General features: G+C 56.3%; 4 long non-coding RNA genes across 5 annotated transcripts; 1 reads left to right on the top strand and 3 right to left on the bottom strand.

Annotated features, from left to right (window-relative positions):
- Nucleotides 1–7,323: 7,323 nt before the first annotated feature.
- Nucleotides 7,324–9,335, bottom strand: LOC131497764 (uncharacterized). The gene is made up of 4 exons (XR_009255133.1): nucleotides 9,235–9,335; nucleotides 8,862–9,081; nucleotides 8,201–8,317; nucleotides 7,324–8,003 (listed from the first exon to the last, which is right to left on the bottom strand). It is a non-coding gene; the product is annotated as an uncharacterized LOC131497764 (long non-coding RNA).
- A 16-nt stretch (nucleotides 9,336–9,351) lies between these two features.
- Nucleotides 9,352–12,249, bottom strand: LOC131497763 (uncharacterized). 2 transcript variants are annotated; one of them, XR_009255132.1, is made up of 5 exons: nucleotides 12,148–12,249; nucleotides 11,772–11,976; nucleotides 11,500–11,606; nucleotides 9,800–10,964; nucleotides 9,352–9,413 (listed from the first exon to the last, which is right to left on the bottom strand). It is a non-coding gene; the product is annotated as an uncharacterized LOC131497763 (long non-coding RNA). The 2 variants fall into 2 exon arrangements; XR_009255131.1 differs by lacking the exon at nucleotides 12,148–12,249 and having other exon boundaries at nucleotides 11,772–12,141.
- An 84-nt stretch (nucleotides 12,250–12,333) lies between these two features.
- LOC131497840 (uncharacterized) lies at nucleotides 12,334–13,411 on the top strand. Its single transcript, XR_009255179.1, has 2 exons — nucleotides 12,334–12,831; nucleotides 13,173–13,411. It is a non-coding gene; the product is annotated as an uncharacterized LOC131497840 (long non-coding RNA).
- Nucleotides 13,412–24,827: 11,416 nt separating this feature from the next.
- LOC131497268 (uncharacterized) lies at nucleotides 24,828–26,088 on the bottom strand. The gene is made up of 3 exons (XR_009254846.1): nucleotides 25,926–26,088; nucleotides 25,532–25,727; nucleotides 24,828–25,103 (listed from the first exon to the last, which is right to left on the bottom strand). It is a non-coding gene; the product is annotated as an uncharacterized LOC131497268 (long non-coding RNA).
- Between the last annotated feature and the right edge of the window lie 371 nt (nucleotides 26,089–26,459).

Here is a 26,459-nt window from a genome sequence, read left to right as displayed (position 1 = left end):
GACACAACAAAATCTTCCATCCCACCAAGCGCACAAAGGTCAAAGGACGAGGCAGACCCTCCAGGGACACGTGGGTGGCTCAGTGGGCGAAGCGTCTGACTCTTGATCTCAGGGTGGTGAGTTCAAGTCCGGTGTCCAGCTCCCCACTGGGCATGAAACCTCCCCCCCAAAAAAAAAAAGGCAGATCCATCGCGCACACACACACACACACACACACGCACAGGCGCGCGTGTCCACGCGATTGTGGGCATACACGGGCCTGAAAGCAGCCCACAAAAAGGGCCATCTCTTTGATGACCAGAACCTCATTAAAATAATAACCGGTTTCTGTGGCAGCCCTCGCGGGTATTACGGCAAATGCTTCCCTAACTCTTCGGGTCCAAGAGCAACAGTTTCCACGATTCTAACTGGCATAGCAAAATCCAGTTAAGCAGGGAGAATGAAAGGACTCTCCCCTCGCTTGATGAGCGAAAAAAGTTACTGCAGCAGGCAGTTCCAGAAGTCCAAAGAAGGCCACGATGAGGGATGCTCGCCCCGCGCGGCGAGGAGCGCCCGCCTGCCTCCACACCCTCCCCACGGCACCCCTCGCCCAAGCAACCCACTTCCCACTCCCACGCATGCCCACAGCCACACACATCTCACCCACGAGCTCACAGACCTACCCATCCATCCATTCGTGCAACAAGGCTGAGCCCATGCACCGGGCTCTCTGCTCTGCGCCCCACCCCGCATAAGTCTTGCTCGGTTTATTCACCACACGCGTGACGCTGGCCTTCCGTGTGCCTCTGCTAACCGGTGAGGGTGTAAGACCGGAACAAGGCAGCCCCGTCTTCAAGAACGTTACGTCCAGGATGCAGCGGCCACGTCCTAGGAGGCAGAGCCCGCGAATGGTTCGGAGGGTGCCCGTCTCTTCTGTGGGGCAGGTGGGCACCACGCGTACGTAGGCGCCGGGAGATAAAGTCCCCGCAAGAGAGACATCCGGGGGACACTCGGCAGGACGGGGGCATCAAGTCAGGGACGACGCGGCGGGAGGTGGGGCTGAGACTTTGCGGCCGGCCGGAAGGAACCGGGGAGGACACCGCGGTCCTCTCCAGGTGAGGGTGGCGGGCAGAGACCGGGACCCAGGTCCAGACGGGAAGTGAGGGGTAGAGAACCTGACTACCTGGGCACGAGGAGGGAAGGGTGGCTCGGGAAGGGAGGGGAGGACCGCAGTGACGGGATGGCTTGAGGCCACCTGACGGGGCAGCCCTGGGAAGAAACAGCCTCTCACATAACTCGCGCGTGTGGGTCACGGCCTCCTGCACCGCGTGTCTATTCAGAGCTATGCCCCCGTCTGTGCCAGCTACGGGGGGTGGGGGGTGGGTGGGAAAGAGGCACACACAACCCCACCGCTGGCAGACGGACGCAAAGGCACACGCACGGGGATTCATGGGAACCGGGATGAGAAACCCAACGCCACGAGCTGAGTGACCTCCCCCATCTCCGCCTGGGGAACAGGTGTCCGGGCTGAAAGGCAGCCTTAGCCACCGGTTCTGAGGTTCCACTGCCAAACCCCCTCCCCGTCTGGCCCAAGTCTGTGCGCGTCCTCGCAAGTGGATCTTACGGGGTGTCCAGGGGAAGCGGGGACAACCAGGCATCGTCTCCCCCCTCCCAAGAGCCCCCGCGAACCTCACACGCGGATCCCCCTTCGCTCCTCTGCCCCTTTGCCGTGCAGCTCGGCGCTGTTCCTGGTCACCCGGTCCTGGTAGGGCACGGACAGGCTTTGTCTCTGGACCTTCAGAGGGCGTGGTCTCACTCGGTGCTCCTGCCTGAAGAACAGAGCTCACCGGGAGCAAGTCACACAATTCGCTTCCAAAGCGAAGGTTGGAACTTGACGTGTTCCTGGGCCCTTCACGTTCTATGCCTTTCTCAGCACCTAACACGGGGCTCTCGGGTGCACGCTGAATGAATCAGTGAGTGAATGAATGAATGAATGAATGAACCAAGCAGTCCCCTACCTCCCCCTCTCCTCCTGGGTGTAAGGCGTACTCAGCGCTTTCTCATTAATAAGCATTTCCGGGGGCGCCTGGGTGGCTCAGTTGGTTGAGCGTCTGACTCTTGGTTTCGGCTCAGGTCGTGGTCTCACGGTTCGTGGGTTCGAGCCCCACATCGGGCTCTGTGCTGACAGTGCGGAGCCTGCTTGGGATTCTCTCTCTCCCTCTCTCTCTGCCCCTCCTCTCCCACTCTCTCTCTTTCAAAAATAATAATAATAATAATAATAATAATAAGCCTTTCCAGGTCCGTAATCACACTTGCACCTTACGAGCACGGTGATGTGTTTCCAGTCTAGAACAAGGACGTGTAAAATCCTAGTTTCCTTGGACTCCTTCATGCTTCCTTCTTCCTGGTCATTTCTGTGTCTCTCCTTTGAAATTTCCATTCTTGACATGACCTTCTGATGACGTCTTTGTGGAGTGGGCAAGGCCGAGGGAACCACAAAGCCATTGAAATGCCACCTCTTTCTCCACCTGCAGTCCAGCTCTTGAATGGCAGGGTAGGACCGGGGAGGGACAGGAGGAGGGAGCCTGCCAGCTCAGCGGGGTCTCTTGGTCTCCACTCTGCCCAAGCCTGGGCGGCTCAGCCAGGGCAGAAGGAATCCAGGGGTAAGTGGAGAGGGGTCTCGGTGACAGTTAGAGATACCAGGCAGTGATGTTATTTGCTGCGACAGGAGGTAAGATAATAATGGAGAGATTTCCGCCCCAGGCTCCAGGTTGGAATCTACAATCACTAAGAAGGGAGAGGAAAGGAAGGGAGGCAGACGTGTCTGGGAGGAGAGGAGCGTTCCCGGGACTGGTAGCAGTGTGTGTAAAGCTCAGAGAGCAGAGAAAGCTCGGAGAAATCCAGAGTGGCCAGAGTAGAGGACAAGCAGCCCGAGGCAGTGGAGAGCCGGCAGGGGCCGAGACAACAGCAGGCTTCTACGCGCACCCCAGCTCCGATGCTTGAACCGCCGGGAATTTTGTGCACTGGTGGTTAAACCCAGCTGTTTTTAAAAATTTTAAGTATATAGGGGGGCCTGGGTGTCCCAGTCGGTGAAGTGTCCGGCTCTTGACTTCAGCTCAGGTCATGATCTCACAGTTCGTGCATTCGAGCCCCACCTGGGGGTCTGTGCCGACAGCTGTCAGCCTGCTTGAGATTCTCTCTGTCTCGCACTCTCCCTCTCTCTGTCTCTCTGTCTCTGCCCCTCCTCCGCTCATGCTCCCTCTCAAAATAAATAAACACACATTAACAAATTTAATCATATGAACTTACAATTAAATAAAATGTGTTGAAAACAATGGTCATAAAAACTCCGAACTCTCCCACTTACTAATTATTTGGCTACATTTTTATTTTTAGCTACGCCCTAATATTTCTTTTTTCTTATTCGTATTTCTTGCATCGGTACGGTGGAAATATTGAATAATGGTGAGCACCACACCTTTCTTTCCACTCCTCGCTCAGTGACGTCATGCCCTCAGTTTGTAATTGGTTACGAGGAGAGGATTTTCACCGCGGAAATTGGCAAACTCCTCAAGTCAGGGCTTGATGTACGCGGTGGTCCTGATTGTCTAGACTCGAGAAAGCAGTCGAGAGAACGTTGATCAGACGATTCAACTTTAAACGGGCTTATTGCCATTACGTTGTGAACGTCACCAAAAAAAGATTGTCCGGTGGGGGGGGGGCGCGGTTGGACCACAAGTACAGATATAAGGAGCTCAGCAAAAATCAGCACAAAGCATTCCGAGCATCACTTGGCTGCATGGAATTTGCAACAAGGAATATCGCATAGCTTATTATCGTCTGTAAATTTGTGCCTTGCACAAACTTAGAATTCTTCTCAGTAAAACTTATAATAAACACGCACACACACGCACACACACACATGCACACACACTGGTTTTTTGGAGAACAGGTTGTCAGGCGTTCGTCAGCACACCGCGGTCCGGGAACCGCATTAGGTGTAGAGGGTTTGCGCTGCATTAAGAGGCTATCGCTGAAGGGGCGCCTGGGTGGCTCACTCGGTGAGCCTGCTTTAAAAAAAGAAAAAATTATTCATTTTTTGAGACAGCGAGCGTGAACAGGGGAGGGGCAGAGAGAGAGGGAGGCACAGAATCCAAAGCAGGCTCCGGGCTCCGAGCCGTCAGCCCGGAGCCCGACGCGGGGCTCGAACCCACGAACCGCGAGATCGTGACCTGAGCCGAAGTCGGACGCTCAACCGACTGAGCCCCCCAGGAGCCCCCAGAATGTGATTTTTTAATGCTCTTCTGTCCCCAAACCCCGCCGTCTTCCGCAGCGACCGATGTTCGGAAGAAGCTTCTTTGCCCGGTGGCGACTCGCAGGCCGCGGGGCCTCGCGCCCTGTGCCCGCCGCCACAGCGAGAGGCCGGCAGCCAATTCAGCGCATTGTCCGAAGCCCCTGCGTGGTGCCACTGCCACGATCCTTCAAGCCTTTCGGCAGAGAATCCGCGCCCTCGGCCCCTCTGAAGTGCGAGAGACGGATGGCTGATCCGCCGAGGAATTGCGCTCTACAAGGTTAAGCGTGTTTGCCCAAGAAATACGGATAATGCTCTCATCGCGTGTGACCTTTACTGTATGTGGAACACTGTCCGTGACAAAAATGCCGTCTTTTAAATGGTCTTCACACCAGGGTATCCGGCCATTAATCATGGTGCGTGCGAGCGCCCGTGGCTGCCTAGGAAATCCTGGAGCCCGCCTCCGATGCCGGGCCTTCGCTCCATTATCGCGGCCACGGCCCCGTGGCGTCCTGGGCCGCGAGGACTCCCCGAGGGCGCATTCTCCATGTCCCCGGTGGCAGCGACTTCGGGCCCCCAGAGCTGGCGAAAACCTCGTTCTTGGGGCCTCTGCTGAGGCTGTGTGTCGCGCGTCAACGGCATCTGTGATGCTCCCTGTTCCTCCCTCTCCTGCTGGAAGCCTGGGTATTGTTCAGGGCTTGGGGTGGGAGGGGGGCTGGCCGGCTCCTGCCTCCCCCCTGCACGCCTAATTGGAGGAACGGCCAGCTGCAGAATTCAGGATGTCCGCTTCCACAAAGACATTCTCTGATGTCAGCCGGGAACATCTGCGCGGCCCAATTAGGTAGCCACCAGCCGCACGTGGCTCGCAAGCCCTCGGAACAAAGCTTCTCCTAATGACGGGGGCTGTGATGGGACACACGGGCCGATTTCAAAGCCTGGTACCAATAACACATGCAAAATATGTTCTTAGGGCGTTTGCAAGCTGATTCCACGTCGACGTGCCAATGTTTCGGATACGTTGGGTGAAATAAAGCATAGTATCAGATTTAATTTCACCTCTTTCTTTTTGCGTGTTGAACGTGGCTACTAGAACGTTTAAAACCCCAGACGGGGCTCGCATTCTACTGCTGTCAAGCACACAGCTATAGGCCAAACCCAGGCTCCAGGCAGAGACCTGGCCTGGGTGTGGGGAAGACAGATGGGGAACAGAAAAGAAGGCCAGCCCCCTGCCGCCCCGCTGAGTTCGCCTTTGGAAGGGACCGGAGATGACCTCGGCAGGGAGCAGACAGTGGGTGTCCACTGTCTGCAACCAGCAGCGATGCCCCGGGAGATGTTCAGCTCTCCCCTGCCTGGCATTTTGATGCATGCACCTGTCCTGGGCCAGTTCTTAAAATGACCAGGAGACGAACACTCAGCTGCTGGACGACTGAGACGAGGAGCTTCCTGACGCGTCCTGGATGTTTCCCAGGCCACATCCAAGTATAACCCAGTTTCCATCACCGTCCAAAAAAGTGCTTGGGGTCCCCGCCCTGTGACCATGACAGCGTTTCTCCACCGGGGTCACGCTGGGGCCGACCCACGCCCAAATGGAGGGGAAGAGCCTTCCAGGGCCAAGGGCTGCTGGGCTTGCCTGCGGTGGGGGGCCTGCTGTCCGCTGTCTCCGAGGGATTTGCCCGGCAGGCTTTTTGGAGCGTCCCCGATTGCCAGACTTTCTGAGTGCTGAGGGTTCAGACACGGAGATGCCCACCCCGCCCCAGCAGGGTATGTTAACTGGTCATTGCAAACACGGGGGTGCGTGACGGGAGGCCCATGAGCTACCTGGGGGCATTTAGCCCCACCTGAGGATCTTTGAAAAGACCAATTACAAGCGCACAGGAAGGTAGGGGCGGGAAGGACATTCCGGGCCAGGGCGTTCTGGGAGCCCATCTCGGAGGAATGTGGCAAAGTTAACTGTGGGGAGTACGAGCGGGGCGGCCGGGGGACCCCGGGAAGTTTGGCTTCAGTGGACTAGAACGGTCAAGGCAGGGAGTGACAGGAGACAAAGCTGGAAGAGACGGGGGTTGGGACGCAGGGGCAGGGGGACCTTGAACGCCACACCCAGGGATCCACCTTTCCCCTGGAGGCAACGAGGCAGCACTGAGGGGCTCCGAGCTGGGGCAGAGGAGGCCAGATTTAGAATTTTCCATGAACTGTTCTGGTGGCAGGTGCTTGGAGTTGAATTAACACCAAAGGGACAATGTAGGTGCCTGAACTCGGACACTGGAGTTAGGAATTAGGAATAGAGAAGAGGCAAAGGTCCAAGAAATATTTAAAAGATGTAATTGATGTAAAAAAATAAAATAAAATAAAATAAAAAGGGTTGGGGCGGGGGGGGGCGCCTGGGTGTCTCAGTCGGTTGAGCGTCCGACTTCAGCTCAGGTCATGATCTCACAGTTTGTGGGTTCGAGCCTCGTGTCGGGCTCTGTGCTGACAGCTCGGAGCCTGGAGCCTGCTTCGGATTCTGTGTCTCCTTCTCTCTCTGCCCTTCCCCCACTTGTACTCTGTCTCTCTCTGTCTCTCAAAAATAAATAAATGTAAAAAAAAATTTTTTTTTCAAGATGTAATTGGTCAGACTTGATGTCAGATTCAACGTGGGGGTCAAAGGAGACCACTTTGGGGGCGTCTCCTAGAGGTTGGCTCTGGTTTCCAAACAAGAGAAAAGCAGAGTCAAGCCTCCAATAAAACCCGGAGGCAGAAACCACGTCCGCCAATGATGCGTCCCGGGCTCGAACCGCCTCGCAGACACCCACCGGCCGCCTGCTGACCTCTGGCTGGCGGTCAGGCGGCCCAGGGCACAGGGGTGACTCCGGGGCTGCCCACAGCAGCAGGTCAAACCCAGCTAAGTACCTAAATAAAGATGTGATTTTAATGATGATTGAGTTGAAGCACCTCATTAATTTCATGTGCGGGGTGGGGACCGCCAGATCGTACTTCCCGAAACTCTGTTTGCCTGGCCCCAAGACATCCCCGTGCGACGTCTGGTTGGGTCTAATTTAAGTATGTAAATTTAATGGTTCAGTAAGTAAAATTGCCTTTATTGTTTGGAACGGTTTGTGCTATAATTTATGGGCTCGGCTGGTTCATTTGATGGGTCTCTCTGATGGAGAAGGTGATGGCCCAGGAGCAGCTATTATTACAAAGAACTCAGGGCAAGTGCGGAGAAAAATTCAGCCCCGCAGTCCGGAACGTCATAGTCCCAGCAGCACGGGCACTCTGGCCCGGGAGAGGCCAGCTGTGAACAGCCAGGGCGGGTGCGGCCTTGGACCCTCCGGAGGGTCAGCGGGCAGGAGCCTGGATTCCTGGGTTTTAAGAGGCATCCGAAGTGGGAGCTCTCAGAACGGGCAAGAGTCTACACATTTTAGAGTCCCTCCACGCGCTTCCTGACCCGACCCTACACGCGATTTCTCTCCTCCTCCAAACACACACCGCACGCGTTGCCTGCTGGCCAGGGGGCAAAGGTGAGGGGTGGGGGCCGGCAGGGCTGAGAGACGATGGGCTGGTGTGCGGAGCAGGGGGCAGCCCCAGGGCGGAGGTCAGCCGGAGCACCAGGAGCACCTGTTTCTCTGTCTCCCTGGGAAAGATGCCAACACATAGCGATGGGGGACGACGGGGTCTGGGAGGCAGGGGCTCCAAGTTCTCCCGCACTCGAGGATTTAGGCGGGAAGGCAGCGCAGGTAGAAACTTGATCTTCCTTCTGTTTGCCCAAGATAATTGGTGAGTTGGCCCGAGCACTCCCCAGCCCGACGGCAAGGAAAGGGTGAGCAGGGGACTACGGGCCAACGTGGGCCGCCCATCAGTTCCTCCATCCTCCCTGCCCTCGGACCTCTTTCCACCTCTCCCCCGCCCAACCCCCGTCCTCTTGGAGAGCCCCACCCCCCAAGAAGCCAGTACTGTTTCTCTGCTTCCATTGTGTTGCTCTGGTCCTGGGGAAACTGAGTTCTCACGGGAAGAAAATCTGGTAAAGACTGGAGTCAGGGGAGCCTGCTAAGAGGGTAAGGTCTGGAAGCCCTGTTAAAGAAGATTTGATCTTTAGGGTGTGAGGCTCTGAGGACACGGCTCATGACATGTGACAGTGGATCGCACCTCCTGAAGGAAGGGTGGATTGTGAGAGGGGCCGAGAACGTGTGGTCCTCCCAGCCGTCAGCTCCAGCTGGCAGCCGCCCATTCCAGAAGAGGCTACTGAGGACCCTGCTGAACTGAGCACCCCCCGCCCCTTCTCTCTTCCAGGTCCTGGTTCTCTCCCTCATCAGGTTTCATCCCATCCTCTCCCCCGAGATGGTCCCTATCAGGGTAGGGATAAATAACCATGGCCACCTCTCAATTTTCCACGGCTGATTATCCACTTTGTGGATTATCTAAAGCCAATTTTTTGCTTCTAGACCAGCATTATCGCACCCACCGGCCCTCCCCGCCCCACCTGAGGGGGAAATACTCAAAGGGAAAGTCTGCTCATCTGCAACTCAGCCTCGGGGAAAAAAAAAAAAAAAGCATTTCGGAGAGGGACCCAAACCACAGCGGCGGAACATGGGTGCTGTCCCCACGAGATAAACACCTGGGATTTTGCATCACGCGCCTTGCTGATCCCCGTTAACAGGATAAGAACAGCGTGCTAAAATGAAGCTGCCTCCATATTTGCCTCCACTTTGCTTCTCCCCGTGGGAGACAGCTCCCCAAAACAGACTGATGATTGCAAACCGCTTCTGTCCGTGTTCACAACCACGAGGACCTGCTGGCGTCCACTGCGGGACCGAGCCCGTTCAGGAGGTGAAAATCTATGGAGACAGAAAGACAGAACCCACACATTGTGGCTGGATCCCCAGGGAGGGGACTCCGAGGCCAGGAAAGGACAGCAAGTCACTTAATCAAGAGGGGAGGGCAGAGGGCAGCAGTGGGGAGCGAGGACCGGAAGGAGCCTATGGAAATACCTCATTCATACGATTGTCACGATTGTCACCGAGGGCGAACAGAGCTCCAGCAGCAAGTTCCGGGAGACAGAGAGACCCGTCCTGGAGCCCGAGAGGTTATCCACCAAGTCCCTGCACACCCTGGGTGGAGGGCTGCTTCCGGGGCATCAGTCCTCAGCACTTCTGGCCGATGCCTCTACCTAGAAGGATCCTGACTCAGGCAGCGAGTCCGGGCGTAAGAGCAAACAGAGGTCAATGTCAAGGGGCTCTGAGTGGGGCACCAACAGGGTCTGCTACACCATTTTAACAGGAAATTATTTCCCAAGGCCGTGCAGCTAATGGCAGACGGAGAGCCTTCTCCAAAGCCCAGCACCACCCCCGCCCCCCCCCACACCATGAGGATCCCCTGCCCGGCGGTGTCCCCGGTGGGCCTGCTTCTGTGGGCTCCCCACGACACGCAGCTCCCGGGTCAGAGGGCACAGCAGCATTCCTGCTGACTCTCCCGCTGCTCCGTCACCCCTCGTGGCACCAAGGGATGACATCACAGCACCAAGGTCGAAGGCCAGGGACATGGAGAGAGATTGACCTTGAAAATACTGGTTTTTTCCATTGACACAACGAAGGCCGGCTGGAAGAAACATCCTGGAGAACTGGAGCCCTCACACCTGATGCCGGGGACTGAAAAGGGGGTACGGCCGCTGGCGAAACCAGTTGAAAAGAATTGAAAACGGGTGTCCACAGCAGCACCATGGACAACGGCCAAAGATGGAAACGCCCCAAAGGTCCATCCACGAAAGAATGGATAAGCAGAGTGCGGCCAGTCCACACACTGGAGTGTTGTTTCGGCCACGGAGAAGAGCGGAGTTCTGGTCCCTGCGGCCACATGGATGGACCTTGGCTCCATTATGGGCAGTAATGGCCCCTGTTGTACGATTCCATTTGCATGAAGTGTCCAGAGTGGAAGAAACCTATGGAGACGGAAGGCAGATTCCTGGTTGCCGGGGCTGGAGGGGGACCCCTTTATCGCGGGGTTTCCTCTTCGGGGGGTGAAAACGTTTGGGACCTAGGTAGGGGTGATGGTTGTGCAACAACATCATGAGCGTACTAAATACCACTGCGCGGTATTTTAAATCGTCAACATGGTAATTTTGCATAATGTGTCTTTTACCGCAATAAAAAAAAGAAAATAGCCACCCACCCCAGAAGAAGGGAGAGGTGGCAGTGAGATTATAAACGTTTACTGCACGTAATTCAGAATGAGAAACCGTGATTCTTTTTCACACCCGGAACGGAGCCCGGGGACAAACCCAAACCAATAATAATAAAATAATAAGACCTAACAGCTGTGGGAATAAAATCGTCTCTTTGGCTCACATGTGGATAATCGAGAGTTAACTCTTAATAAAATAATGAAACGCAGGAGCAGTGGGAATGAAGATTATCTCCTTAGCCAACTGCCAGAGACCATATTCATAAAATAATGAATCATAAAATTATTTCCTTCATTTTATCGTACAAGACGTAATTGTAGCTGGGCTGTTCCCCAACTTCCAGGGGAAGGTTATTGTCAATCAAGATGAAAAGTGTCATAATTTAAGTCTGTCCCAGCCTGACGGGAAGGTCCATATGGGTCTCTAAGCGAGGCGCGTGGTGGCAGGCACGTGGAGCCATGATTGACATAGTCACCGGCAGACCAGCTTCCTCCTGGACCTTCGGGGACCACGTGGACCGGATGGTCACTTGGACGAGTCCTGGAAAAAGATGAAAGAAAGGAGCAGCGTCCCCACCCAGCAAACCTTGGGGGGAGAGATTACAGTGACAGAACATGGGAAAATAATTGATTTCCTCTTTTCTCCCCTGCGGCTGCCTAAAGCTGGAACCTTTGAAGCAGATAATACAGCCTGGAAGTCTGGGGGTCAGTTGCATTCGGTTTTGCCATCGCTGCATTGCTGCGGTTGCGTTTTGTTTCTTGTTTTGGTTTTTTTGTTTGTTTGTTTCGTCTGATATCGGGAAGTTTGTTTGGTTTTGCAAGGATGCTTACAGGGGACCAGGCATTAAAGGGGGAACCTGTACTCAGCCGGGGCTCGAGGATGTACTGCCAGAAGGCAATGCGACTTCAGCCAGAGGCAACCCCGGGCGAGAGAGATCCTCGAAGCAGGACGTCCCCGGTACGTCCGGTGTCCCGCGTTGCAGACAGAGCCTCCCCGGAGACTCCCCCAGACATCCCCGTGCAAGACGGGGCAACCCTCCTTCGCCCCTTCCTGGATCCCTCGTGTGGAGGCTTACTCTTCTCAGAACGAACAGAACCGGTCCGGCAAGAACCGCGCACAAGCAAGCAGCCTGTCTCGTCCCCACACCCGAGTTTCTCCCGGGAAATCAGAATATTGGGGAGGCTGCGGGAATTTCCGAGGACAACAGCAGAAGGTTGCAGACAGCGCATGCCCACCACCTACACCCTCACACACACACACACACACACACACACACACACACACACACACGCACGAACACACGCACACTCTCTCCAGCCCTCTCTACTCTCGGGAGCCCCCACACACCTCATTGGCATCCAGTCCCATTAACTGATTGCTTCTCCCGCTGTAATATTCTGGGCTGTTCAGCAAACCTCCTTCTTTTGTTTCTGCTTCCCCGCTGTCCTTTGGAGAGAGGCCGGTGTTGATTAATATTAACGCTCTGCCCGAACCTCTTTCCTCTTCTCGGCAGAGGCATGGATCAATTGGCATAAAGCGAGGATGGGCATCACTATGGAGGGTGGAAGGAGCAGAGGCTGGGGTCTTTGGGTGGCCGAGATTTGACATCTTTTTTTCTCCCCCGAACCTCCTGGTTCGCCTGCCCAGACCGGGCTTCAAGCGAGCGGCTGGAGGGGCTTTGCTGCTAGGATGCACTGCTCTGTGCCCAAAGCCACCGAATTACCTCTGGAACAATATGATGATCAGCTGGGCAGGGCAGGGGCGCCAGCCTGGGGTGGCGGCAGGCCCCGGGGTCCCCTGCCTGCTCTCCCTCCCCTCCCCCTCCACTCCTCCCCTCTCTCCTCCCTCCGCCCCACCCCTCCTTTCCTCTCCCCAGATCTGCTGTAACTGACATTTTCCATGTGACAGGTTCTGTTTTCCCTGCCTCCGGTTGCCAAGGAGACAAGCGCAGAGGACCGCAGCCAGGGAGCCGTTAGCGGCCTTTTTAAGGGGCCCTGGACATAAACAGCACTTCCCATCATGGGAGCTGGGCACAGAGGTTTAAAAAAACAAAACAATACAGAAGAGGGGGCTAAAGTAGAAAAAAAGAAGTCGGGGGGAAGGGTTCCTCCCCCCCTCCCCCGCAACCACCACCGGGTTAATGGGAGAGTGAAGGATGGAAGACAGATCCCAGAGAGATTTACACTCTTCTGGACAAAACCAGCCACCTTCCCGAAAGGTCTGCTGCTCTCCTTGATGTGCAGAAAAGCAGACACCTGGCCCCCAGCCCTGACGTCTTCACTGAGACCAGAAACCTACTTGGGACTGTGGCTCCAATGAGCTGTGGGGGCGGGGGTGGAAATCCTCGGGCTGAAAAGATGCTTTTCCGGAGGCAGGAGGGGCCATGCAGACCTAGCCTCGGAGGAAGGTTAGGGGTTCTTGCTTCTCAGGGCACCCTTGCCCCTGCATAAATGGGGGTAGGGGGGCAGGAGTTTGGGAGAAAATGGCCGAAGAGCAAGGTGGCAGAGGGGAGGGTGCCCCCTCTTTCAGGAAGCCAGCTGGGATTGAGTAGACAGAGACACCTTCTCAAAGCAGCCACTTCCCCAGCCTCGTTGTTTGTACACACGCGTGTGCGTGCGTGTGCGTGCGTGAGCCTAACCATGGAGGTTCACGTGAGCGAGTCTCGGTGGACCCAGCCCTCTGCAAGCTTGGGGAGAAGACTGTTTATCTGCAGACCGCCCAAGGCAGCGCCCTCTGGTTTCCCTCCAGTGTCTCCTTCCCTTCGGCCCTCACCCCGACCCCAGCACAGGAGTGACGGTTGGCTGCTCTCCACCAGCCTGTACCTGTGTCCACCCAGAAGCCTCTGTCCCACCCACACGCCCAGTTAACCAAGTACTGGCGCACGGATAAACCGAATTTCCCTCCATGATGAATAATCGTTAGTTACTGTTTGTTCTCTGCTCGTCGCTCCTTGTTTCCACGGCATTAAACGTGTATCATTAAACATCTTTCTATCCTGTTTTTAATGATTTCAAATGCCCTCCCCTCTCTGGGTTTCAGGTCCGGACCTTTCCTCCTGGAATGCGCCCTGGTCCTCTACACTCTGTAGACTCAGACCGGAGCTCGCTGTCTCCCACTCCCTTCCCCGGAAGTCCCTAACTCAAAGCCTCGGGGTGGCCCATCCTCCGCCCCCGCCCCCTTAGCTCGAAGGGACTGTCAGCACATCTGTCAACTTTGGATTCTGTCTCTTGGGTGTTTCTGACCCCCTCTCCTATCGCCACCCCTCCTGCTTCTAGCATTTTCCCTGAGTTATGACGGCTGCCCCAGTCGGTGCCTGCCTCACCAGCATCCCGTCTCCTTCCTGTCCACCAAGGCCGCTGCCACCGGTGGGATCTCTCCTCACACGAACCTGCCCCCACCCCTGGAAATTCGTACTTGAGAGCACCTGATGCAAAATCCTTAGCCAGGCGCTCATCACCCTTTGCCTTCTGACCTTGACTCAGCCTCCCGGATCCTTCTCCTGCCTGCGCCCTGACCCCTCACCCTTTCACACCTCCGTTGTTCCAGCCTGGAAGTTTCCGCCTCCTTATCCTGGCTCTGCTTAGCAACGCCCACCCTCGAAATGCCACCTCCGACCAGAGTCTCACCTGCCCTCCCAGGTCAAATTGGTACCCCCTCTGTGCTCCCTCACCTCTTCTGCAGAGCCTCCCCTGAGGTCCGGCCCAGGTTTGCTGTGTCCTCAAAGGGCTGAAGACCATTTGCGGGCTGACAATTGACCTACACCCAATAGCACAAATGCTATGTGCATAGAGGTGCATATGCCTGTCCTCTCTTTGTCCCCATGATGGGCCCCTAGAGGGCGAAGGCAGACCTCCTTGTAACAGAGAGGCCCTGTGGTAGCATCTTGAACAGCACCCACACGTGGCACGCTTGTCCACGCGTAGGACAACGTCCCCGCATGACGGACGATCGTCGAGTTGAGAGGTGAGCCTCCTTGTAATGCCTCTGCTGAACATCTTCATGGTGAAATGTTGGAAACATTTTAAAGGGTTCAAAATGGATTCGGCTTTCTTCATTAACAGCAAGGAGGAGGAGGAGAATAACACGTGGTCCACAACCCCACAACCCAGATGCCCCTTTCAGATGTTTCTTGAAAAGGAGCAATTCCCCTTAAAAAGCGAATTCACAGCACATGTTGAGAGATGGTCAGTCTCCGGACGCGGGGGAAGCGGCCCGGGATTGTTTGCAACGTGGCCCAGCGGCGGGCGAACGGACTGAAGCATACGCGAGAGGGGACGCCGGACATGGGCAGCGGTGGCACTGGCCGGAGGGAGGGGTGTCCCCAGAGCCCGAGCCGGCTGGGGGGCGGAAGGAGACAGGTACCAGGCAGGGAGACGGGAGCCCTCAAGTTTCTGCATCTGGGAGCCAGAAAGCTGCTAAGTGCACAGCGTAGTTGGGAAAAATCTCACTTGATCAAGACAAAGGAGGCTGAAAAGAGGCAGCCAGGCGACCCTGAGAGGTTGTGAGCGGCAGGTAAGCCGGGGCGGGCAGGAAACACTTGTGTTGGGCAGAGGGCTCGTGAGTGTTTCAACTTCATGTTGTTATGCTATTTATAAATGTTTTTAAACCTCAGGACCGTCGCAATAGAACCGTTGTGAGACAAGGTGCAAGAGGCCGAGGGCCCGAACCAGGTCGGGGACAGGCGTGCCGATGTGAATTCGCACACCCGACAGAGGCCAGGTGCAGGGTCGACCCCCGGGACCAGGCGGCTGGGAGGATGTGGGGAGGTGGTGCTGGGACAGCCTGACCACGGTGTGGATCGCGTTGGAGGAGGCCCTCGAGGACCAGCCACCAGTTCCCGCCTCATCATCTCGCGGGGATTCAGGCCGGGCCTGGCCAGGCGGCGGGCAATCGGCAACTTCTCCTGCGATGCCCAACACTGTTGAATAACAGAGCGAGTGAGTTCTGAGTCGGTGGTTTGGGGGTAACCCGGAGAGTCTCTGGGGCCCCAGCCACCCTTTCCCGGCGGTCTGCTCCTTGGGCAGAGGCTCGCTGCGGGGCCTGGCTCGGATCTGAAGCCCCCCCCTCCGGGTGTCTGTGATGGGGCATCTCAGCACAAGGTCTGTGTGTGTGCTGGGGGGTCAGGGTTGTCCCGTGGGCCTGCCGAGAATGCGAGGCATCCAGAGAGGGGTGAAACCGTCTGAGCCGATGACTCAGGGATTACGAGGGCCCACCCACCTCTGTGCATGGTTCCGACCCCCAGAAACCTCCTGCTTTCTTTCCAGGAGCAAAGGCAACTGATCTGTCACGAATGACGAGTTCATCCCAGGAAGCCGGGCCGATCCCGGGTCCAGGCGGCCGAACCCCAGGGAGAGGATTACCAGGCGTCTCATATGCGTCACCGCCTTCAATTTGCTGGAGAGCGTTCCCCCCCCTTTCAGTTTACTTTGTCCTCTGGGCAACCCTGTAAGACAAGCGGGGAAAACCTGGCTTCACCCTTCCCTTATGCGCGTGATGCTGTCTCCACCCATTACATGGATCGTCAAATGATAATACAGGGAAACTGAGGCCCAGAAACGTTAGAGCAGCTGTCCAAGGGGCCACAGTCAGGCCAGACCCGGTGCCTTGTAACTTCTGAGTTGAGACTCTTCTTGGACAATAGCGCCTCCTGGAAGGGTCCTCAGGGATGGTCATGGCAAAGATGTCGGTGTAGACGCCGACGGTCTGGTCACAGATCTGAGCTTCGTACGTTTACAATACATGAGGTGGGCCGGGGGGGCGGTAGGGGTGGGGGGGTGCCAGGAACTGACTGAGGACGACCTCAGAAGCCAAGGGCAAAAGTTTCAGCTTTTCCCAAGAGCAGGAGGGACCCGGCATCTCTCCAGCACGGGGTGGTCGTGGGGAAGAAGCCTGTCATCAGGGTGAACCGGATGCCCGGGGGGCCATGCGGCTTTTTCGGGGGCCTGAGGAGTCAACGCGAAGGAAGCCACGCTCTTTGACCTCTGCGGGTGGTACAGGCTTGCCCTGAGCCAGGCCTACGTCCACAGTGTCCCGGGCTCCAGGCCATGCCAGTCACCCGCCAGGACAGGGAGCTCCACTCTGCTGCTTGGGGAAGTCTAAGGATGCCCCCTTCTCCAGGGTGTCTCCGTCCACGGAGTGTCTCCATCCCTGGGCTGCCTCCATCCATGGGGGCCTTCATCCCCGGAGAACCAGGAGACCTTCCTTCTCTTTCCTTTCCTGGATCAAAGAACACTGGCTGGCCAGCTCTAGCCCTAGGTACTGGATCCAAATTAATTGCCTTTGTTACTTTACCGGTGCAAGCGTCCCTCCAAATCTTTTCCATGCAGCAGATTCGTGTATGCTGCTAAAAATACGAACACTGACTCACAGCTTCTGAAGATGGAAGAGAGAAAGAACTCTGCGTGGCCTTTCTGCTCTTTGGAGTCAGGCCAGGGTGCCAGCACGGGCCGAGGGCCTGAGAGCAAGCAGGAGCTCGCACACAGCTACAGAAGGGAAAGAGGGAGAGAGAGATGTCCAGACGGGACCGAGGGGTCTGGACAGGACCCAGGGCTCCGGGCTGTCAGCCACACCCTCAGGGCACAACTCTGCAGTTGCCAAGAAACCTTTCGCAGCATTTCTTTGAGTCCTTCCTCTGCTCCGCTTTTTGGGGTGTTACCTTGTGAAAGGGGTAGATCTCAGTGCTTGTTTATGGTCTTTTGTGTCAGTTCCACCACCGTCCAGCTCAGACCAGCCTTGCGGCCGCCGTGAGAGCCTCCCTGATAACGCCCGGATGTGTCTGAGGGTCCCTGATACGCTGGACCCTCCGCGTGGCCCCCGTGGAGAGCGGGCTGCTGGAGAGATCCACAGGGCACCAGCCTCACCCAAGATGAGCAAGACAGGGCCGTTGCCACCCCTCCTCTCCTGACGCCCCAGCCGGCCTCGAGCCCGGCACCCCGCCCTGGGAATGCCTGGCACCCTTCTGTCTCCACTCTCGCCTCCACCCCGGGGGTCGAGACGCAGCATCTGGAAGAAATGAGACTCTGCAATTGGCAACGGGCTCAGGCAACCTGTGCTTCCTCCTCATCTAAATGAGGGCATTCGCAGATGCCCCCAAGGGGGATGTGAGTGAAGGGAACGCAAATATGTAAGACCGTCCGCCCGATGCCCGGCCGGAGAGGCGCGCGTGGTCACGGATTAACGCGCATTGTTAGTTACTGTGTCCGGGCCCCCGGCTCTGCTCTCCCAACGTGGGACCTCACTTACCCCATCCCCGCCCCACATCTGGGTCTCTGGCCCCTCTCCTTCCTGGGCCCCTCAGGGCTCTGAGTCATGGACAGTTGGCTGAAAAGCCAACTCTGTAAGCCCTCACCCCTGGGAAGCAGCAGCTGAAGAAAAGAAAGCCTTCAAGAGAATTTTCTCGGCAGCCAAGGCCCTGCGATGAATCAGGATTCTTTTCAATCCCTGACTTTATTCCAGGAGACCCCCTCGGGGTGCAGAGCCGGCAGGAGCGGGCACGCGGAGGACCCAGGGGAAAGGAGCCGGGTCTGTGCTGAGGAATAAGGTGCTACTGGGTCCCCATTGGGCTCTCAAGGAGACCTGTCCTGCTGTGTCTAGAACTGAGGGGCTAGACGTCCCTTCCCATGCATGAGCACCCGCCACGGAGTCTGCCTCCTCCTTCTCCCTGAGGCATCCCCCCCCCAACACTTAGCCTCCCTGAAAATCGTCTACCCAACTGTGGTCGGTGTGGAGCAAGGGACAGGGAAGGAGATTTGGGGTGGGGTGGGGCCCTAAAACAAGAATGTGGCCAGAGGTGGCTGGCCACTCCTCCACCTGGGGCCAGTGCCTCCGTGCCCAGCGCCCCGGGACCCTCCAGCCCTGAACGGCCAGCCGTAAGGGTGTCCGCCCTCAGGTCAGAGCCGGCTGCCAGCTGCCCCCACACCTGCCCCCTCCTTGTTCTCCCCTGCGTGCAGTATCGGCAGATCGCGGGGCAGCCGGGACGCCCGGTTCCCCGGGACTCTCAGTCGCGGCAGGCGCTTAATGACCAACTGCCCCCCCATGCCTCCAAAGCACTGGAAAGTGCTGGAAGGTAGCTGTTAGCAGCAGACCACATTAAACAGCGAACCGATCCAACTAGAGACCTGGTTGGGTGTGCTCGGTACGCCCGCCCCCAACGCTGCCACACATGCACCCCCTTTATGGGAGCTGTGCACGGCCACCTTGATCCATAGGCAGCTAATTATCCTGCAGCCGAGCCCTGTGGGGGAGAGGGGAGCGGGAAGTGGGAAGGAAAGCCCGTAATTAAACCTTTGAGTGCAAAGCGTTCTTTCCATGTTGGAGACTGATTGAACCGAAAAGGAGGAGGGTCCTACCAGAAGGTTAATTCCCAAATTGGCCACCTCTGGTTTAACTTGGGAGTTAAGTGGGACTTTTTTTTTTTTTTTAAGATGGTGGACTGTTAGAATTTTATTTTTATTATACTGCCTGCCACAACGTTCCCTCTTCGTGCCCTTCTGGGTCAGGTTGTTGTAATAACGGCTCCAACTTGCTCCTGCCTGCCTCAGTCTGTGCCCCTGGGTGGCTCGCTCTGAGCTCAGCCGCCCGGCTGGCTTTGCCAACGAGAGATGTGACGCAGCGCCGACTTGGGAAGCGCCCGTGGCCTTTGGAACACCGGGACCACCGAGGGAGAAGGCCAGGCTCACCTCCCCAAGGCTGCGAGGCCACTTGGGCCCTCTCAGCCGGGACCCTGAGCCCAGCCAGCCTGCCGCCTGCCTGACCTGCCCAGGCTAATCCACAGAAAACCGAGAAGTAACGAACACAGTTCTCAGCCACCCAATCGGGGTGTCATTTATTGTCAGTCACCTAACCTGGGGGTCATTTTATTCTTTTTTTTTTTTAAGTTTACTTACTTATTTTGAGAGAGAGAGAGAGAGAGCATGAGCAGGGGAGGGGCAGAGAGAAGGGGAGAGACAGAGTCCCAAGCAGGCTCCACACCGGCAGCGTGGAGCCCCACACAGGGCTCATTCCCACAAACCACGAAATCGTGACCTGAGCCGAAATCAAGAGTCAGATGCCCAACCAACTGAGCCACCCAGGCGCCCCCATATATAAGATTTTTAAGTGGCCATACACTCTGGCATAGCACTGTCCACAGTGTCCCCTCAAGTATACAAAGTTTAAGATTGTTTATTTCAGTACTGTTTGTCACAGTAAAAGAAATGTTGAGCAACTGACCGTCTGTGCCCAAACCCAAGGCAAACCCAAGTATCCAGTGAACCAAAAGAAAAGACGTGACAGGCTCTGGGCTGATGGCTCAGAGCCTGGAGCCTGTTTCCGATTCTGTGTCTCCCTCTCTCTCTGCCCCTCCCCCGTTCATGCTCTGTCTCTCTCTGTCCCAAAAATAAATAAAAAAAATAAAAAAATAAAAAAACGTTGAAAAAAAAAAAAAAAGAGGGCGCCTGGGTGGCGCAGTCGGTTAAGCGTCCGACTTCAGCCAGGTCACGATCTCGCGGTCTGTGAGTTCGAGCCCCGAGTCAGGCTCTGGGCTGATGGCTCGGAGCCTGGAGCCTGTTTCCGATTCTGTGTCTCCCTCTCTCTCTGCCCCTCCCCCGTTCATGCTCTGTCTCTCTCTGTCCCAAAAATAAATAAAAAAAAAAAAAAAAAAAAAAAAAAAAAGTTGAAAAAAAAAGAAAAGACGTGAAAAAAAGGTGTCCTTTTATCAACCAGGTGTCCACGTCCCCACCGCGTCCCCTTTGGGGTCACAGCACGCTTTTCAGAAGGCATCAGGCCACCGGACATTTTATCCTGGGCCACGGGGGCCCCCACCCTCCCCCTGAGGACAACGCCCCATCGGGTTACGCTCATTCATCCTGTAGGGGCGCATTCGTACTTCCCACGGGTCATCACTTGAATTGTATTTTCGGTGACTACTTAAAGCCTTGTTTACAACAGCATTGATTGAAGTCTAGTCCATGAAATGTAAAAGAATTCCTGTTTTTTTTTAAAACAATATTGCCTTATATCAAATCATACACAAGTGTCTATCAAGGGATTCCCTTACTTAGTCACGATGCATCCGTACAGTGGAAAACGATATCGTTTTTAAAAAAGAACGAGATAGGGGCACCTGGGTGGCTCAGTCGGTTGAGCATCCGTCCGACTCTCGATTTCGGCTCAGGCAGTGATCCCAGGGTCATGGGATCGAGCCCCATATTGGGCTCCATAATGGGCGTGGAACCTGCTTGAGATTCTCTCTCTCTCTCTCTCTCTCTCTCTCTCTCTCTCTGTCTCACTACTTCTGACCCTCCCCAGCGCTCGCTCTTTCCCCATGTAAAATTAAAATTTAAAGAAATAAAGAAATAAAAGGATGTGGGGCTCAAATGACCTGGCCGAAGTCGCATGCTTAACTGACTGAGCCACCCAGGCTCCTGAAAAATATCTTTATTTTAGTAGCCTCCACACCCGATGTGGGGCTTGAACTCACAACCCTGAGATCGAGAGTCAGATGGTCTACGGACTGAGCCAGCCAGGTGCCCCGGTAGCCTGTTTCTTGATTTGGGTTCAGATTACCCCGATAAGATCACTCAGTAAAAATGTATCACGCTGTGGGGGCGCCTGGGTGGCTCAGTCGGTTGAGCGTCCGACTTCGGCTCAGGTCACGATCTCGCGGTCCGTGAGTTCGAGCCCCGCGTCGGGCTCTGTGCGGACAGCTCAGAGCCTGGAGCCTGTTTCAGATTCTGTGTCTCCCTCTCTCTCTGACCCTCCCCCGTTCATGCTCTGTCTCTCTCTATCTCAAAAATAAATAAACGTTAAAAAAAAAATTAAAAAAAAAAAAAAGTATCACGCTGTGCATTTAGGATGTGTGTTATTTTCGGTCTGCTCATTCTGTACGTACATGAGGCTTTACTAAACGATTCACGTATAGGGGCGCCTGGGTCGCTCAGGTGGTTAAGCATCCGACTCCTGGTTTCGGCTCAGGTCGTGATCTCCCGGTTCATGAGTTCAAGCCCTGTGTGGGGCTCCGAGCTGACGGTGCAGAGCCTGGTTGGGTTTCTCTCTCCCTCTCCCTCTGCCCCTTCTCCACTCGGGCTCTCTCTCCCTCTCTCAAAATAAATGAATAAACTTCCAAATAATTAAGCAAATGATCAACGTATAAAAACGAAAGCGAAAGTACAAGGTTTACGAGACAAACGCTAGAGGAAAAGCAAATTTTAGTGCCAAACGCATAGTAGGTTGCGAATCCTTTTTCAAAGCGTGAGGAACTCCCAGAGGCAAGGCTCCAGATTCCCGACTTTTCTAGCTTTTCTCTAACCAATGACTCTTGGGTCTTCGTACAATAGACCTAAGTGTTTTTCTAACAAACAAAAGGAATACGTAATTATTATTAGCAAGTTTAAGTACAGAGCCTGTTGCCCCCTGGAGAGACCCCACCCGCACTTCCGGATGCCCTCGCCTGTGCGTGCACACGCACGCACGCACACGCACACACTCATGCTCTTTCAAGCGCTTGGGAGCCCTTCCCGGTTCAAAGGGCGAGCAGTGAAAAGCAGAGGATTGATTCTTCTTTACCCAGCTGCCACTTTTATGGGGCCCAGGCCCCTTCGGGTGACGGAGAGAGGCGGGGAGGCACTGATGAAATCTCACAATGACACTCATTAGGAACAGCAGCCAGGAACCTCCCACTTCTGGAGGCAGCCCCCCTCCTGCCCACCTCTGCTGCAGGGGAGTGGGGGAGCGGCGCTAGAAGTCCCCGGGTGGAGGAGGGAGGGAGGGAGGTTAAGGGAAGGTCATCTCTCTCCGTCACTCCCTGTCTCTGTCTCTCTCGCGCGCGCTCTCTCTCTCTCAGCCCCACCCCTGCTGATGGGGTAAGGGGAGCGTCTGCGCTCCGGGCAGTTTGGGGTCACAGCCGGCCCGGCGTCTCGCCATACCTCTGGCCTCTCTGCACCACCAGTCCCTTATCGGGTGCCGGCCTCAGTCCCCACATCTGTGAAATGGGATGTTTACATCATCCGCCTTCAAAGGGCGTTTTCAGAGAATCCCATGGCAGCGCTCGCGGTCTGTAAATTGTCACCGGCTGCGTTGTAAAACATCACGGTGTCGAAAAGCACAGTTTCTGTTAATGGAGAGAGAGAGAGACAGAGAGACAGATGACAGATCCCGGGAACGGTGAGTGTCGCTCAGGACGCGTTCCAGTGTGAAATGATCTCTGTGGCCCGAGGAACAGGAGGGGACAGAGAGAGGGAGGACCCAGAGTCAGGGTGGTGGTGTGGGGGAGGATCTCCAGGCGGCACCCCCTTCCCGCCTGGCCGGCCCAGCAGATCCAGAGCCGGCCCCTCTCCTCCTGCACCCCCTCCAGACGGTTTCCAGGAAGGTCTCGGTTGCCATGGGAACACCCGTCCAATTACCCTGCTTGCAGAAAATCACTTATCAGCCAACTTGGTTGGAACACATCCCTTCTACAGAGCAAACACCACCTCTTGGGTTTTCACCTCCCTCATAACCGGAGCTTTGAGTGAAGAAATGGAAAAGCAGGCAGGGAGACTCAGGCTTCAAGAGAGGGGGTCCTCGGGTCAGAGGCGGGTTCGGGAGGGAAGCGCACCCCCCGCAACCCCCCCATACACCACAGGTGGCTCCCTCTCGTCCGCAGGTCGGTGGACCCATTGGAGCCCCGGAAGGGGCCGAGGGATAGCAGGGCGTAGAAGGACTAAGGCTATTCCCTTCCACCCCATCCACCCTGAGTCAGGCTCTTCTAGACACTGGGCGTGCAAAGATGTCTTTGTTCTTCCCGTGGGAGGCTCGGAGACGGGGTGGGGTGGAGACCAGCGAGCGGATCATTAACAGAAACCACCCTTCCCCCACCCCCTCCACGGCACAACTGAGGCACAGTGGGGTGGTGAGCTGGTTTCACAAGAAAGCAACCAAAGTCACAACCAGAAATGGGTGGAACAAGTCCTGGGGTCCCTGGGTGGCTCAGCGGGTTGAGCGTCCGACTTCGGCTCAGGTCGTGATCTCGGGGTTCGTGAGTTCGAGCCCCGCGTCGGGCTCTGTGCTGACAGCTCGGAGCCTGGAGCCTGCTTCCGATTCTGTGTCTCCCTGTCTCTCTGCCCTTCCCCCGCTCATGCTCTGTCTCTCTCTCTCTCTCTCAAAATAAATAAATAAATAGTTAAAAAAAAATTAACTTCAAAAAAAAAAAAAAAAAAGAAATGGGTGGGATGAGAAACCCTACGGAAAGTGAAAATACTCTGGGGAATTCCGAGCCCCGTCCAGCTCCACACCAGGTGCACATCCTCCGGGGACATCAGGACAGCAGTGAAGTAGGAAGATGATGTCATTGACCCGAGTTGTTGTCTCCTCCAACTCCAGGGGATGGTGTCAGGAGGTGGGGCCTTTGGGAGGCAGTCAAGTCAGGAGGGATCAGTGTCCTTATGCAGAAAGAGCCCCCATTTTGCGACCCGAGGACACAGAGAGGGGATAGCGGCTATGAACCAGGCCAACCACCCTCCGGAACCGTGAGAAATTAATGTCTTTTGGCTGTAAGCACGCGGTCTGGGGTGCTCTGTTAGAGTCGCCCAGACAGGCAGGGAGGGCAGACGGGGCCGAGTCCCCTCGGCAGCTCAGTGCCTGCCATCTGACATCTGACCTCCCCCCGGTGTCTCGTACCCGGCTTCCCTCCTACAGGACTTGCTCCTTCTTCTTCTTTTTTTTTTTTTATAATGTTTATTTATTTTTGAGAGAGAGACAGAGATAGGGCTTGAGCAGGGGGAGGGGCAGAGAGAGAGAGGGAGACGCAGAGTCCGAAGCAGGCTCCAGGCTCCCAGCTGTCAGCACAGAGCCCAACGCGGGGCTCGAACCCACGAACCGCGAGATCATGACCTGAGCCGAAGTCGGACGCTCAACCGACTGAGCCCCCCAGGGACCCCAGGACTTGTTCCTTGCCTAGGAATCGGCAGACTGGTGACCGTAGCAAGGAAATCCCCCCACCACCCAAACTTCTGGCAAAACGAGCCGGCTGCTCTCCCCCGGTCACTTTCTCCCTCCCGGTCTGGGAAAAGCCCGCCCTTGGTGCACCAGGACCGACCCAGCTCAGGGAAGAACAAGCCGCTTTGACAGTGGTGACCCAAACTCTGGTTAGCGCTCTCCCGCCAAACGCAAGCCCCCGTCCCCGCACACAGGACAGCACAGCCCTGTGCGTGTCCCTGTGCCCGTTCTGGCCTTTTGGAGCTCGCATGTGGAGTGTTTGGTCCTCCCTGCCATCGTGTCTTCGTGGGCGCTCGCTGCGAGATGCCCCCCCGCCCCCCTGCCTGGCACCCCTCGCCTTATCCGTCTGGGCACACTGACTGTGCCCTAATCCCAGGCTGCCTCCTGGGTGACTTCCTGGGCACAGAGACCACGTGATTCCCAGATGTCCTGCTCTCTCCATGTTGCGTGCACCTGCCACTGAGTGCCTCCTGGCTCTTGGGACAGAGCAGTCAGGTCTCTGTCCCCTCTTGTATCTTGGAGGACTCCGATGGAATGACCCACCAGCAGACACACGGCCTCCCTCCCAGCGGAGCCAGAATGAGGTGACTCCGCTGTGGTGAGCTCCCCACCACGCTCCAAGTTCCTCAAAGCCGCCGGCCCCGCGCGTGTTCCTTCCCTGGTCCTCGCCCCTTGCCATGCATGGCGCCCTCACCTGTGAGATGCTCCGGAAATGCACGCTAGCAGCTGAAGGAATGAATACATCCCCCAAATGCAATAGACTTAAAAATCTCACGTCTCAGGCGTTCTAACTCTCCCTGGCGGCCGGCGATCGTCGGCCAGGGCGCAAGGAACCTGGCCACTTGGCACTGGGGTGCCAAGTGGAATAATCTGCCTGCAGAACCGGGCAGGGCGAGTCCGGGCATCAGGGGGGCAGCAGGGAGTGGGGAAGGGGCTGAGTCCGCAGGACAGGTTGGGGCAGAGGCCCAGGGTCACTCCTAAGCAGTCAGTGCTCTGGGGAACCATTTGACTGCAGCTCCATTGGGGTAGTCCCTACCCCCCCCCCGCAAGCCCACCCCACATCTGGGACCACCCACTGAGCTGATGGACTTCCACACACCCCCCTCCAGGGAATTCCCAAATCCTAGACCAGCTGGGATCCTTTCTCTCTGTACCTCCCTCCTCCCAGGACAAGGACCTCACTGCTGACTCCTTGGGGGCTTCAGTCCTTGGCACCTGCTGGGGACGACCCCCCGGTCTTCCAGGGACTCAGATGCTCCTCGAACACCCGACCCCCATTTCCCAGGCCACATGACAGTCTTCTTCATTCCTGGCAGGGAGGGAAATCTTGAACGCTGGGGCTTTACAGACCTGTATTTGAAAACCCGAGCTTGCACCTAAGTGACGTTGGACACGTCTACCTCCTGGGACAGAGATTTCCTGTCTATTCTGTGGAGACAATGCGACCTCGCCGCCCCCTCCCCCGGGACTGCAGGGAAGGGACCCCGAGAGATGGCGCACAGGGAGCCCTGACCCAGAGCCCCCCACCCTCCCGTCCCCCCACCCCACCTTGCTCCGAGGGTCCGTCGAGCACACCCATGAGCCAAAAACTGGAACGTGTGCTTTGACAAGGGCCTTCCGTGCCGCTGCACAGATAGACCAGCAAGTCTGGAAGCCTTAGGCTTGAACATCAAGATGGCAGGAAATTGAAATTCTGCAGACAGAGCAGACATTGGGAACCTGGACTGATTCCCCCACCCCACCCCCCCGGGACAGACACATGGACAGATGCGCCCGACCCCAGGGACACACCCTCCTGCTTCACCTGTTGCCTTGGCCACAACCTTGCCCTGTCCTTGACGTGGGGAACAGCTGTGGCCTGAACATCGGTGGCTCAGCACGGAGCCGGTGGCAACAGCGGCCCTCGGAGGGAATAAGCGCCCCCTCCCGCCCCCAGGAGCAAAACGACGCAAATACCACGGGCATGAGACCCTCGCCAGACCCTCACAGCCCGCAGGTGCCAGGCTTCGGTTACAAACTACCCTGTTCTGATGAAGGCAGGGAAAACCTCCAGAAGGGAAAACAGCGTTCATTTTCGCGGTG

This window comes from Neofelis nebulosa, chromosome 16, assembly GCF_028018385.1.
Source record: "Neofelis nebulosa isolate mNeoNeb1 chromosome 16, mNeoNeb1.pri, whole genome shotgun sequence".
Lineage (NCBI taxonomy): Eukaryota > Metazoa > Chordata > Mammalia > Carnivora > Felidae > Neofelis > Neofelis nebulosa.
This window is presented reverse-complemented; position numbering and strand designations above follow the sequence as displayed.